The sequence below is a fragment of the Pteropus vampyrus genome, unplaced genomic scaffold (assembly GCF_000151845.1).
Source record: "Pteropus vampyrus isolate Shadow unplaced genomic scaffold, Pvam_2.0 Scaffold37, whole genome shotgun sequence".
Classification (NCBI taxonomy): domain Eukaryota; kingdom Metazoa; phylum Chordata; class Mammalia; order Chiroptera; family Pteropodidae; genus Pteropus; species Pteropus vampyrus.
In genome coordinates this window covers 7,032,810-7,046,648 of record NW_011888818.1, presented here as the reverse complement: position 1 = coordinate 7,046,648, position 13,839 = coordinate 7,032,810, and the positions used below count along the sequence as shown (strand labels likewise).

General features: G+C 44.1%; 1 protein-coding gene across 4 annotated transcripts in view; it reads left to right on the top strand.

The window, feature by feature from the left end:
- The window catches only part of TET3 (tet methylcytosine dioxygenase 3), a 99,421-nt gene that overhangs the window by 28,603 nt on the left and 56,979 nt on the right, over nt 1-13,839 (top strand). The window contains exon 1 of one of the 4 annotated variants that reach the window (XM_011358136.2): nt 9,361-9,366. The exons of the other annotated variants lie outside the window; for them this stretch is intronic. The gene's annotated coding sequence lies outside the window, so the exon portion shown is untranslated. Of the gene's footprint in view, nt 1-9,360; nt 9,367-13,839 lie in introns of those variants that run through there. 4 annotated transcript variants of the gene reach the window in all.

The window sequence follows — 13,839 nt, the reverse complement described above, 5'->3', positions numbered from 1 at the left end:
AGAGATAGGGCCCTTGCCCTATCCCCACAGTGAAGAGAAGGTCCTGGGCCATTTTCCCACAGCAGACATCAGGGAGGAGCCCTCTGAATGGACACCTCTTAATTATCCTGGGACTGACAGCCCACTTGTCATTAACTCTCATTAGTACTAACTAGTAGGGAGAGTTGCCTTTTTGGTTCCCAGGCACCAGAAGGCAGCATGAAGCCCACACTTACCTGTAGCTGCTCTTTGGGGATAAAGAGTCATCGAGTCAGAAGCTGGTCTTGTGAAGACCACTGGTGATGTTGGCTCCACATCTGTGTGCCTGGTCTTCTTTCTCAAAGGTAGTATCTGTCTCCTCCCTACTATTCTCCAGAGTCTATGACCTCCCCACCCCCCAGGTAGTTTCTAGGCAAAGTTTATTCCTATCAATGTGCTAATCTTTCTCATCATGTTTGTATTTTAAGCTATTACTTGTAATTGGGGAAAAAAAGACACTATTTCTTGATGAACTGCCCAGTGCAAGGTACTCTGCCCTGTCCCCCTGCCATACTGCAGGTCTCCCATCTCTGCTGCCACAAGAGCTAGAATGGAGATGGAAATCTCTGCCTGCCCAGGAATGCTGGGTCCATTAGGACCCATGAACAAGGGACCCCCCTCATCCCTGGAGCACAGGGGCTGCAGACCTGGAGATGCGAAGATGCTTGCTGCTTTTAAGCAGCGGTTAGGATTCCTGCCTTTAAAGAAAATGGGGAAAGGGGATCAACTTGGCTTGCACGGATAAGAGGAATGCCAATTAGAGGTGGGCTGTGAGCCACTTTGCAGTCACTCTGTAACGGTTCTCATGTATCTGGTTCAGTGTATCACCAGGTTGTGTTGGACGATGGTGGTGAACGGTGAACAGTGAACAGTTCTCATTTAGCCTGTGCTCTGTGCTCCTCCTCCCTTCTGTGCACAGGGCAGCAGAGGAAATAGAAACATTGTCTCTGGCTCTTCTGCTAGTTTATTTAAACCCCCAGGGAAACAGTGGAGCCAAAGGTTCACCCAAGAGGTCGGGAGGGAGGTAGAAGTACTGCTCTGGCTCCCCCCTACTCCCACCCCCAATCCCTGTCTTACTCCCTGTCCTAGTGCCCACCTGGGGTTCCGGAGCAGTCTCAGGGCTGGGAACTGTCGCCATGGATCCCGCCTGCAAGGTGCCAAGTCCTGGGGCCCCTTGTGGCAGCCACAGCTGTATCTCTGCCAGCTCTGGAGGAGCCGCCTTCTCAGGGTGCCTAGCAGAAACTCTGACAGATGGACCTCTGTGAACCGTGGAGTTGTTCCAAATGCCTTCTACTGGAGTGGAGCGAGTTCTGGCAGTGGGGCTCCAATGCCGGGCTGCTCAGCTTTAGCTCACCTATTGGAGAAAGCCTTTTCCATGACCCTGCCTCCTTGCCCACTTGTTCTCTCTCTCAAAGAGCAGAGATGCTGACCAGTGACTGGTCGAGCCTCCATGTGCACATGCTGGGGTAGGTGAGTGGAAAGAGACTGCTGTCCTTTGTCAGCCTTCAAGACCCTCAGTTCACCCAATTTCTGAACCAACTGGTTTCCCTACTTTCCTGCATTCATCCTCAGTCCCATAGGGCTCTTGGAGGGAGCCTCTCAAAGGGCAGCCTGAGAACAACCATAGACACCAGGGTTGATCTCTAAGGATGGGACCTAGGAAGCTGCATTTGTAGCCAGCTCCCTACAGGTGATTTCTCTGCCCACTGGACTTTGAGAACTGCCAGTCTGTGAGGTAATATAAAAGAGGCTGTTTATTTGGGGCTCGTGATGCTTGATGAGGACTGAAAAGACATACTTTTAAATGCTGCCATGGTTTTTGAAAAGGCCAGCCCTTATGCAAGCACTTGTGAAAAACCAAGAGAGACTGACTATAAAAACTGAAATTTCAGATAAGATCAAACTGTAGGAAATAGTTAAAACTTTGTTGTTGTCTATTACAAAGAATGCAAATCCATTGCAGAAAAATTAAGAAGTTCAGGTAAGCAAATAGAGAAAACAAAACATCTATAATTTTACCACTCTTTCTAGAAGTCATATATATTTAAAATTTTTAAATGTTTATTGATTTCCCTCGATTATCAAAATTATGTTTATTATAAAATGATTTATTTTTAATTACAAAATTGATGTAAAATGTTTTGATTCGCAAATCTTTTATTGCTCTCTTGTGATCCACATTTCTTTGTGAATATATTTTGACTTGCTTCACTTATTTTTTTTGTGCGTGATTTTTCTTATGAATTCCTAAAAGAGCTTCATATATTAGTGATATTAACTCTTTACCATACCTTGGCAAATATTATAAATGTCTTTTAATTTTTTAATGTTTATTTTGGTTTTATTTTGACACTTTTTTTTACATGTTTATCTGATCAAATCTAGTTGTAGTAGTTTATCAAGTTGTTTTTTTGTTTTGTTTTGCCTAACAGAACAAACACTGCTTTTGCAAATTTAAGAGGAATTGAAAGAGACTGGACAGTTAAAGGCCAGACCAGTACTTCTCACATTTTAATGTTCATCCAGATCACCTGGGAATCTCTTTATACTGCTTCTAATTCAGCAGGCCTGGGTAGAGCCTGAGGCTCTGTAGTTCTATCACACTCTCAGGTGATGCTGATGCTGCTGGTTATTGGACCACATTTTAAGTAGCAGGGAGCCAGAAGTTTCCAAACCCAGCTGATCAAAGAGGTACTTGAGCATTTTGAAACAGAGATTTTGGGCCATATCCTGGAGGTGTCCAGCTGTGGGACTGCGTCCCTGTGTGGCTCTTTGTGGCTGGGTGACTGAGACACAATGCCTTGGCCCTTCTGAGCCCTTGAGTTCCTTGTCTTTAAGATGGAAAGACAGTGCTTACCTCAAAGGGATGTAGGAGAATTAAATGAATGAATAAAAAAAAAAACCCAACTTTTTTTATGAGCCAGCAAAATAATGTCATAATCAACTATTGGGCCTTTTTGGGGGGTAGTTCTGACAAATTTCTACTTCTCTGGTGATTGATATTTTTAATATTCCTACCTCTTCTTGAATAAATTTTCCTAAAAACTTGTCCTTTCATTCATTTTTTCAGAGTTTTTGGTAATACACTTCATGTATTATTCTCTGGCGACAGTTATATTCCTCTTCACATTTTTAACTGTTTATTTATGTTTTTCTTTTTTAAATGATCAGCCTTGCCAGTTTATTTTATTGGTCTTTTAGAGAGTCACCTCTTAGATTCATTTATAAATACCACTACATTTTGTTTTCTCATCAACTATTTCTGTCTTTATCTCTACTGATTCCTTTTTCCTGCCTTTCTTAGTTTTTATTTTCTAGCTTCTTGGATTGAAACTTTCATTTTTTTCTTCTTACTTAACAAAAGTGTTTTAGAAGCATGAATTTTTCTCTGTTAATAGCTATTGTTTTCATTGATATTAATCTTCAAATCTGTAACTTAACTTTTTCCCACAGAAACAGCTCTATTTTTATACTCATATCAGCTTACATATTAATGATATTTAAAGTACATACCATAACAAGTACAACTAGCATAAACAGATTGAAAGTAAATGTAATTGTGATTTTTATTCCGCCCCACCCCCACCCCCACCCCCACCCCCACCCCCCAGAGTGATTTAGGAGACTTACTTCCAGATGTGTTTCTTTTGGTTAGAGAGGGCTTGTCAGGCACATTCCAGGCTGTGATTCTGTGCTCCACATGGGCCTGTGTGTTCTGGTGGAGCCTGTGCATGTGTGTCGCTGAAGCTTCGGGTTAGCCCTCTAGGGTGTGCATGAGGAGTTGCCTGTGCCCCGTGCATGTGGGAGGGAAGGGGTCTCGGGAAGAGAGCTGGTGGTTCCTGTTCCAAAGCTCTCTGCTCCTCTCGATGGCCAGCCCAGACACTGTCCAGATGGCCCCTTTCTTACTTGCCTGTTGCTCTGCGGTTCTCGTCCAGGGCCTGGTGCCTGAGGCTTATTGTCCCTCATTGGTTGGAAGAGCAGGGGTCTGGGGTGAGAGGGGACTTGAGTCAGAGACCCCGAATTCCAGAGCCCTCCTGCTGCTGCTACTGCTGCTAAGATACCATCCTCATCCTGTTTCCTGTTCCTCATCTGTAAAGTGCAGATAATGTTACCTTTTCACAGAAACTGGAAGAGTCTTGGAGATCATCTAGTAACATAACTCTTAAAAAATTTATTTTATTTTGGCATAATTTCAGGGCTTCAGAAAAGTTGCAAGAATAGTACAAAGAATTCTCTTCATTCATTCTCAAATAGTAACATTTTACTACATTTGCTTTATTTTTTTTCTGTCTCTTTCTCTATAGTTTTTATCTGAACCATTTGCAAGTAGGTGGTAGACGTGATGAGTGTGGACTTTCTAAAACCACCTAAATAACCACAGGGCAGTGATCAGAATCAGGAAGTTAATGTGGGCGCAACACCTCCGCACAGTTAACCTATGGACCTTAGGAATACGAATAACTCTGCTCTGTAGACCTCATTCACATTTTGCCCATTGTCACAGCCTCTCTTGTAGGAGAAAAATCAAAGGATAACATACATTCAGTGGTCAGGTTTTTTTGCCTCTTTCAGTCTGGAGCAGAGCCTCAGTCTTTCCTGACATTTTAAAGTAATTTTTTAAAAGCAGAGGAGGAATTTGAGACCAGATAGGTAAAACGACTTGTCCAGGGCTTATAGCAAGACAGTCTTAGAAGAGCTGGGGCTGGGAATCTGGTCTCTCTGAAGTGCTCTCCTAGTTACAGATCCAGCGCCCCCAGCCCGCCCCCCCAATCCCAGGCGAACATTTAGCTCCTAGGTCTTTATCTTCAGCCAGCTCCTCAGGCATAGAGGTGGGACAGGCACAGTTCCCCAGGGAACTGCCTTCTCCTGCTCGTCCGTCCTCCTTTGCCCCTCTGTCTGGAAAGCCAGGCCACAGCACCCCGCCTCCACCCCTTCTCTTGCTGGTTTGGTGTTGGCTGGGGATCAAGGCCATAGCTGGGGAGAGAGAGGGACTTTAAAACTGGTCTAGCCACTGCCTCTCCCTTGAGAAAAGGGCTGAGGAACAAGGATCACAGCCTTGGGTGGGGCACAGCTGCTGCTTTCTGAGTGACACCCATGAGTTTGGGGTGTGGGTATTAACTCCCCCTTGGCAGCTTTGAGATTAGTGGCTGGGACTTGTTCATCACTATCTAGAAATGGGAGCTGGGGACATAGCCCTAGGCTGAGCCAGAGTAAGCAGGTCTAAGCAGGTCACCTGTTCACCTGCCCCAGGTCCTCCTGTGCAGATTCTGGGGCGGTCTTTTGCATTACAGGGGGGACACTTAACAGATAGTTGACTGTAAGATTATCTTGCTCGAGGCTCACCCTCTTGTATTGTATGAAAAACATTCGTTTTCTTTAACAAAATTATTTGCCTTTAACTTTTTAAGGGCAAATTGCTTAATTGTTGGTTGCTTAATATATATTCTTGATTTATTTTTATTTTATTGAATCTTTTGTAAACTCCCCTCCCCCAAAAACTTTTTGTTTGTTTGTTTAATAAGGACCTTTGGAACCAACCTACATTTCCTGTCTGACTGTATCTATGACTGTTCGGCTCATCAGCAGGTTTTTTGTCACTGGTTCTTGGGTTCAGGGACCCCCGCCTCTGCATTTTCACAGCTCTTGGGCAACACCAGCTTGCTTGCTTCGCTCAGGAGTTGCCACGCCCTACTGTCCTGAGGGATTCCTCTCTCCAAAGCTTGGCACTGAAGTGGGAGCTGGTCTCCGCACCTTGACTACCACCACTTTTCCCTGAGATAAGATCTCTCTTGTTTCCACTTTCACTTGTAACCCAGGGAGGAAGTAAAAGGAGAAGAGGTTTTGCCTGTCACTCCTCTGTCCTTCTCCCTCCGCCTTTGGGGTGGGCTCACCAGATCAGCCATCCCCTCCTTGAGCAAGTATTTAGTTTCTGCTTTTGTCTTAAAGCTTCTGACAGAGACGGAGACGAAGGTTTCTCAATTACAGTTTTATTGAGATATAATTCACATAACATACAATTTACCCATTTGAAGTGCACAATTCAGTGGTTTTTAGTATATTTTTAGTATATTCAACCATCACCACTGTCTATTTCAGAACATTTCTATTGCTCCAAAAAGAAACTCAACCCAGTAGCATTCCCGCCTCCTTGCCCCGCTCGGTCCCCTCAGCCTCAGGCAACTGCTCATCTTTTTGTCTCTTTGGATTTGACTGCTCTGGCCCTTTCATATAAATGGAAGCATACAGTATGTGGCTTTTCACATCTGAATTCTTTCACTTAATTTGTTCAAGGTTCATCTGGGCTGTAGCCTAGATAATACTTTGCTCCTTTTTATGCCTGCACAGTATTCTTCCCCAAAGGCAGGCTAGGGACATACCTTCTAAGTTGTCACCCAAATGATGAAACACCCGTGCTAATGTGGGTAAAATCCTACCTGCTGTTATCAAGGTTGTTACCTACAGCCTGTGGGGCTGGCAGAGTCCGTCCTTTCAGCCCTGAGTTTGTGCCGAGTTTTCCATCCCTGTCCTCAGAGGAATCACAAGCCCAAATAGAGGTGGGAGAAGGAGGAAATAAACCATTCCGATAGCCAATATGTGCCATGGGAAGGTAGCAAAATGTGACAGAAACTAGACATTCAATCTCAGGGGCTTTATGTATGCTAAATAGATACCAGGGAGAGCAGTACAGCTATTAAAAACAAAACTCTTGCAAGAGTAAAGACTATGGAAAATACTTATGATACAGAAAGGGAAGAAATTAGCATTAAAAAAAAAAACCCCAAATGTACTTAATTTCTCCAGTTTTATAAATTTAGTTCATGTTGCATAGGAAAGAAAAGGCACCGAATGTAAACTATGGCCATCTCTGGGAAGTCAGAGTTTCTTGTTTTTACTTCTTTTTTTTTTCCACTTTGCAGACAGAACTTCCTGTTCTCCCATCTCTCTCAGCTGAAACTATTCTTTATCTTCCTTATTATTCTGTTCTTATGACCTTTCATTATTGTCTTGGGTCCTACCAGGGTTCTCCCTGGCCGTAATGAGTTTTTAGTAAGCCTTTGATATTCTGTCAGTAACTACACAGCTTCACTCAGAGATAAACTCACAGTTAATGAGTTTCATTGCTTTCACCACGTACTCAAAGTCTCAGACTATGTAACAGATTTATGCTGCCACACACATTTAGAGATAGTGGTACAATGTCTGCTGTAAAGGAACCTACCTTTGCATGGAACCCAAGACAAATCTAAACACCTAGAAAATCTGTCAATGAGGCAGAGACTGCTTTCTCACTTCTGTTATCACCAGTGCCTAAAAGTGACTTTCAGGTAGAAAATGCTCAATACATATTTATTGGAGGGATAAATGAATGGCTATATAATTGTGTATATCGTGTATGAAAGGTAAGATTGCTGTAATGTGCTGATAGCATCAGTAGGTAAAATTTCGTAATTCTGTGGGGTTACTACAGCTATTTTCACTTTTTTAAAAAAGTCCCTCCTCTCTTTTGTTATTTGCATGCATAGTTTTGCATAGTTGTAATCATAAGCTTCATGTACACTATAGCGTTGTGCTACTTTTACTTTCCATTTTATCCAGCATTTTCCCTTGGTGTTTATAATTTATGGATTTTGATGACTATGTAGTGTTCTACTGAGTCGTATCATCATTTTCCAAAACTGTTGCTCTCATCCTGAGTTTTTAGTTTTCACTGAAATGTAAAAAAGATTTTTTGAGGTGCAAATTTATAAACCAAAGTTCCTAAGAACCATACTACGAAATGGAAGGGTCTTTATTGCCCTTGATACATTTATCTGTTTATTTGCTTGCCTTATTTATTTTTACCTTTTGAACAAAAAGAGAAGATTGAAGTTGCGAGTTAGAAGGCAGCCTGGCTTGGGAGTTGGGAGACCTGAGTTCGACTATGTTCCCGACAGTGGTGTGCTGGGGCGAGAGCAGAGGGGTTGGCCAGTCAGTGAGCCTCCTATTGTGATTGTCACCATGAGAAGAAATAAGTGAGGAGAAATCAGAAGGCAGGTCTGAAGTATTCTTAAAGAGCGGTTGACAGGACTAGGGTCTGCCTACATATGGAAACATAAAGAGGATGTCAAAGATGATGGAAGGGCATTCTCTGGAGGCCCAGGACAATGACTCTTCACACGAATTTGTAAAAAGGAATGTCCAGAGGAGGAGTTGCTGGGAAAGGGGACAGGTGCTGGGTTAGGATTTAAGTGTGTTGGGCCTAAGTTGCGTCCAAGTAAAAAGTATCTGGTAGCTGGAAAGCAAGCCAGAAGCTTGAGGAGCAGTTCAGGGGAAAGGAAGCTTTGGGGCTCTACGTGCAGGCTGAGCGGTGGAGCCTTGAGTGGAAGTGAGGTTTCCAGGAAAGCTGTGAGGGTGAGGGGGGAAGGGTGGAGAGCAGCTCTGATGAGGGGATCCGGAGAAAAAGGAGAGAACGGTGGAGGACCAGGATCCTGTGGAGGGAGGTGTGGGGTGGGTAGGGGAGTGGGGCTCTGCCACAGAGAGGCTGGAGGGACAAGGACTCCCAGGGCCTTCCTTATCACCCCTGACCCTCGGGGAGAAGATAATGGATGAGGAGGGCCCCGAGGTTCCTGTTCCCCTTTTTCCCAACATTGCAGACAAGACTTTCAGACGAATTTGTACAAGAAGCCAAATTACTGGCATCTTTCAGTTTTCTGGGCTAACAGACCAGCAGTGACTGTGAATAATGAGACTTTACATGGAGACGTGTTGTACGATATTTCCAGGGGTTTAGGACAAATAGAATGTATTCACGCTCCCTAATTTCCTGCCTTCTGGACAGCACCAGGCTTCCCTAAATGGCAGCTTTCCCCCTTTTCCATTTCCTAGCCCACTGAGCGAAGTCAGTTTTATGACTGATGGGTGAAGGCCACTCTGCCAAAAATTACTTTTCCTCCAGATTTCTGGATAGTGGCTTAAAGACTAATTTATTTGAATGAAAGAAATTTAAGTCCTCGAGAAGGGAATGGATGGAGACAAACTCTGTAGGCAGGGGTCCAATGAGAGGCTTGAAATCCATAGTTATTGATAGTCTCCTACAAATGTGGGAGTCGTTCTCCAAAAGATAAGAGCCCTGGCAGCGAGGAGGCCATGGGTATCCACTGTCAGCTCCAATGTTAGATTCAGCTTTTGCACTTGCCAGTTATGAGCCTTGCAGTACGTCATTTAACCTCTATGTGCCCCATGTGCTCACTCACTAAATGGATGTTGGCTTATTGGAAGAATTGAAAGGTTGGTTACATTTAAACATAAAAATGCTTGCTTAATTCAGAGTTTAGCACCCAGTGCTCAAAACTGTTAGCTGCTGTCAACGTCGTTTTCCTATAGCCCTCGCCCTTTGGACACACCTGAACTGTCAGTGGGTTACATGAGGTGTGGGGCACCTTTAGGGAGAGTGCATAGGACCATTAGTTAAGGTCAGTGGACTGTGGTGCTGACAGTGTTTCCTTTCTCATGCCCTGAGCTATTTAGACTTTAGGTAGGAAGTGGGTGGTGAGAGCTGGGTATGAGCCCCGGGTAGGTGGAGCTGTGGGAATGCCCGCCCTCGCTGGGAACCGAGGGGGGCTTTTCTGGCAGTGAGACGTGCACTGCGTGGTTTGGGCCATGGCCCCAGCGCTGCTGGAGCGGGTGTGTGCGTGTGCGCGCGCGCATATGTGTGTGTGTGTGTGCGTGCGTGCGTGTGCGTGTGTGTATGTGTGTAGGGGGCAGAAAGTCGGGGCTCCTGCTGTCTGGCCGAGGAGCCGCTTCAGTGTCCTGACCTGCTTCTCGTGTGCTGGCGGCTTTGGAGGCAGCTGCTGCTCCTTGCGCCAGGCCTCAGATGTGGTCGGCTCAATTTCCTCCCGCTGGCCTCCGGCCGGCCGCCACCGGCTGCTTGAGGCAGGGGCTTCCGTCAGAGTGCTGGCTCCCGCTCCCGCCGAAGCTCCGGAGGCTGGAGGGGGAGCCTGCCGAGCGGCCTGCGGCTCTGCACCTCCCACCCCCACCCTTCCTGCCACGGGTCGCCTTAGGGGAAGACCCAGCTGCTGGGGGAGGGGTTTCTGCTTGGGTCGGAGTTGCCGGGCTTTCCAGCCCAGCAACTTTCAGAGAACTTTTAATGCGGGGAATTTCAGGCTTAGTACCTCACCTCAACTGGACCCTGTCTTACCCTCCCAGAGTACTGCTCATCTTGTAGGATATTTCTTGCTTTCCACGTGTGTGTGTGTGTGTGTGTGTGTGTGTGTGTGTGTGTGTGTGTGTGTGTGTGTGTGTTAACATAACAATTCTCTAGCAACAGAAATAGCAAGAAGAAAATTCACCCATGAATTCCTCTCCCCAAGGCTCCCTTCCAGTCTTCGTTCAGAGGCATGCATAATTTGTGCAGTTTCAGGTGTGTTGTAGCTACTCTCTGAAACTTACCCCTGAATAAAAATGTAATACCTACAATAAATTCTGGAGAAACAAAATATATTCACTCTCTACCACCAGAGATGAGTACTGATGAGTTAACATTTCTGTGTATTTCTCTTTGGTGTTCTGTGTGCATTTTTAATGGAATTGAATTCTTAAATTAGGCAACATTTTGATTCCTGTATCTTTTTCCACTTCAAATAGTATAAACACTTCCCCTGTCATAAAAACCCTCAGCATCTATTTATGACTACAAGTATATTCTTGAGTTCGATTTTTTCACTTAAGACATTTCTGTTTTTATACGTTCTTATTCTATACCATCTTAAGCAGTTATACCTCTACTGATGAAATATACGTTGTAATTTTTCTTACATATTATTAGAAACATGGACTTGACCTAGTGTTTTATATACAGGCATACCTCATTTTATTGCATTGTTTTAATGAGCTTCACAGATGTTGCGTTTTTTACAAATGGAAAGCTAGACCCTCCACCATCAAAAGGGTTATGACTCACTTTATTGTGGTGATCTGGAACCAAACCCGCAACATCTTGGAGGTATGCCTGTGTGTTAAACAGATGAAGCATAATAATAAATACATGTGAACTCTCTACCCAAGTTAAGGACTAGACTGTTGCCAGCCTCACCGAAACTAACTACCTGGGTTTTTTTCCCCAACCCTATTTCCCTGTTTCATCTCCGGAGATAACCACTACCTTGACTTTTGTGTTTCACATTTCCTTGCTTTTTAAAAAAAGTTTTAATTACATATATTTGTATTCTTATGCAATACATTTAATTTTCCTTTTTTGTTGTTTGAGTGTTTTAGAATTGGTAGTCTATATATAGTCTTTTGAAGCTTGCTTTTTTTCCCACTGAGCATAGTTCCTAAGATTCATTCATGTTCCTGTGGTTCATTCACTCGCACCTGCTTTAAAATATTCCATTGTCCATTGTGGTTGGTGGGCACTTAGAATACTTCTCTGATTTAGTTTTTATGCATCATGCTGCTGTGAGCATTGTATGCACACCTCCTGACACACAAGTGCAGTTTCTCTAGGGGTGGAATTGCGGACCATAGGATACACGCATGTTCAATATTAAAAGATAACGCTGCAGACCTTTTTAGAATGGTGTTCTCTTATGCCCTCTGCCAGTGATATTTAGAAAAAAATTCTGCTACACCTCACCAGCACTTGTTATTAAACTAAAATACCGTTTCATGGTGCTTACTATGTACCTGGTACTGTTATAAGTGTTTTTCCTGTATTCGTTTAATCCTCATGACAACTCTGTCAAGTTAGGTACTGTTTTTAATCCACAATTTACAGGTGAGGAGATGAGATACAGAGCGGTTAGGTAACTTACCGTGGTAGGTAAACGGTGGGGGCAAGATTGGAACTAAACATTCTTGCTCTTAAATTCTACATACTGGATATTAGATGGAATCTCACAGTGGCTTTATTTTGTACTTCTCTAATTACTAATGAAGCTGAGTATTTTTTCATATATTCCCCATTTTCTTTTCATGAACTATCATAACATTTTAAAACCATTCCCCTGTTGTTGGGCTGCTTAGGTTATTTGTAATTCTTCACTGTTAATGCTTCTGGGAAAATCTTTGGCACATTTAACTTTTATATTTCCTCTGTGTCTTAGTTATTTTGTTTACATTTCCTGTAGTGAGATTAAGAATAGTACTTAGTGGTTAAAAATGGCTGTGCTCTTTTGGATTGCTGTGTGATCTTGGAAAAGTTACTTAACTTCTCTGTGTTGTGTTCTTATCAGTGGAGGTAAATTTCTACTTTGTAGGAGTTTGTGATGATTGGAGGAGATAAATGAGTGTGCCATGATTAACATGATACTCGGCACATCATAAAAGTGTTCCATCCTAGTTATGTAGAGACTTTTCCTAGTTCCTCCTTTTCTTCCCTGAAACCACATTAATTACTATTGGGTCAGAGGGCATGAACAGTCACAGTCCTATGCTTCTGCCAGATATGATGACCTCAGGGAGTTTGGCCTCATTTCAGCTTTTTCCTGAGTATCACCTCAGCCATTGAGAGATCTGCTCTATCTGTCCATTTTGTAGTATCGCTATGTACATAGTAACCACAGGAACCAGTACCTCCCCTCGCCTCATGCAACAATACCCTCTGCCAACACATAACAGTCTTGAGAAGTTAGACATAACCTTCCGAGATTTGCTGTCTGCAGAGAGAGTTTGGATGTGGAGAGAGTGCAGACACAGGACCAGGCTAGCCAGTGTACACAACACATACACACTCTCACACTTGCAAAGAACAGGCAGTTGTGCACATCCTTTCAAAGATTCTTCTAAAAGTCTCTTCCCTACTCACAGATTTTTTTTTTTCCATCAGTAAATCCCAGGAGAGGAGAATCCTTTTAGGAAAGGAATAACTGATCAAATCTAGATGGAACATGCCGTGAATACAACCCATGTGCTGTTAGAGGGAGTCAGGCCGTCTCTTTGGGCGAGGAGAGGGAGGAATGGGCTTTGCATGGAGGTGGACACTGAGCCCTAGGACTAGGGCACAGGGTGGAGCTGGAAACTCTAGCTCCTTGAACAGTGGCTGGAGGATTGGAGGGGCTGAGCTGATGGTGCTACGTGGGATTTACTGGCCAGCTGAGTGGGGAGCACCCACTGCTGTCTTGGAATTCCCTGAGAATTCATTCTTAGAGATTCTGCTGTACAAGATGCACCTTAGACTGGCCCGTCTCCTGGCCACTCACCTTTGTGGAGGTTGACGGCAGACATATTCATCCTGGCTGAAAATACCTTCTTAGATCTGTTTCTTCTAAAATGGTGCTTAACTGCTGACGGTGATTAAAACAGTCCTAGAGACTCCGTGCTCTTCTAACTTTCCCTTCCTAGAAGTCCTGAGAAGGTATCATCAATGAGGTCTTTGTTCTCTCAAGATAATAGTCTTTATCTTCTCACCTTCTTCCCATTTCTCTTTAATAGAGGACTGTTGGTCTGGTTTTTATGTGTTGATTCTCCGAGATTCGGGAAAAACTTGGAAAACCTGGTGGTGTTTCTGCACTTCTAATTGTGTTATGGACCAAATGAGGTGCCTGAGGGGTGGAGTTCCAGACTTCTCCAACCTTTCCTGGCATCCAGGGGGCCGTTGTTGAATACCTGGGGATGTCTGGGGGGACCAGCTGTGGTTATTTGAGAGCATAAGAAAGGAGTTGGCTGTACAACAGGAAGCAGGTGGGACCTCGGGAGTCCTGACCAGGCAGGGTGCAGGGGCAGACTCCAGCAGAGGTTCCTGGACCCCCCAGAGAAGACCTGGAGTCTTTTGATGGTGAGACCTGTGACTGAGGGTAGCAGTGTTGTACATACACATTACCTCTTCATGAAGCAAGGTGAAGG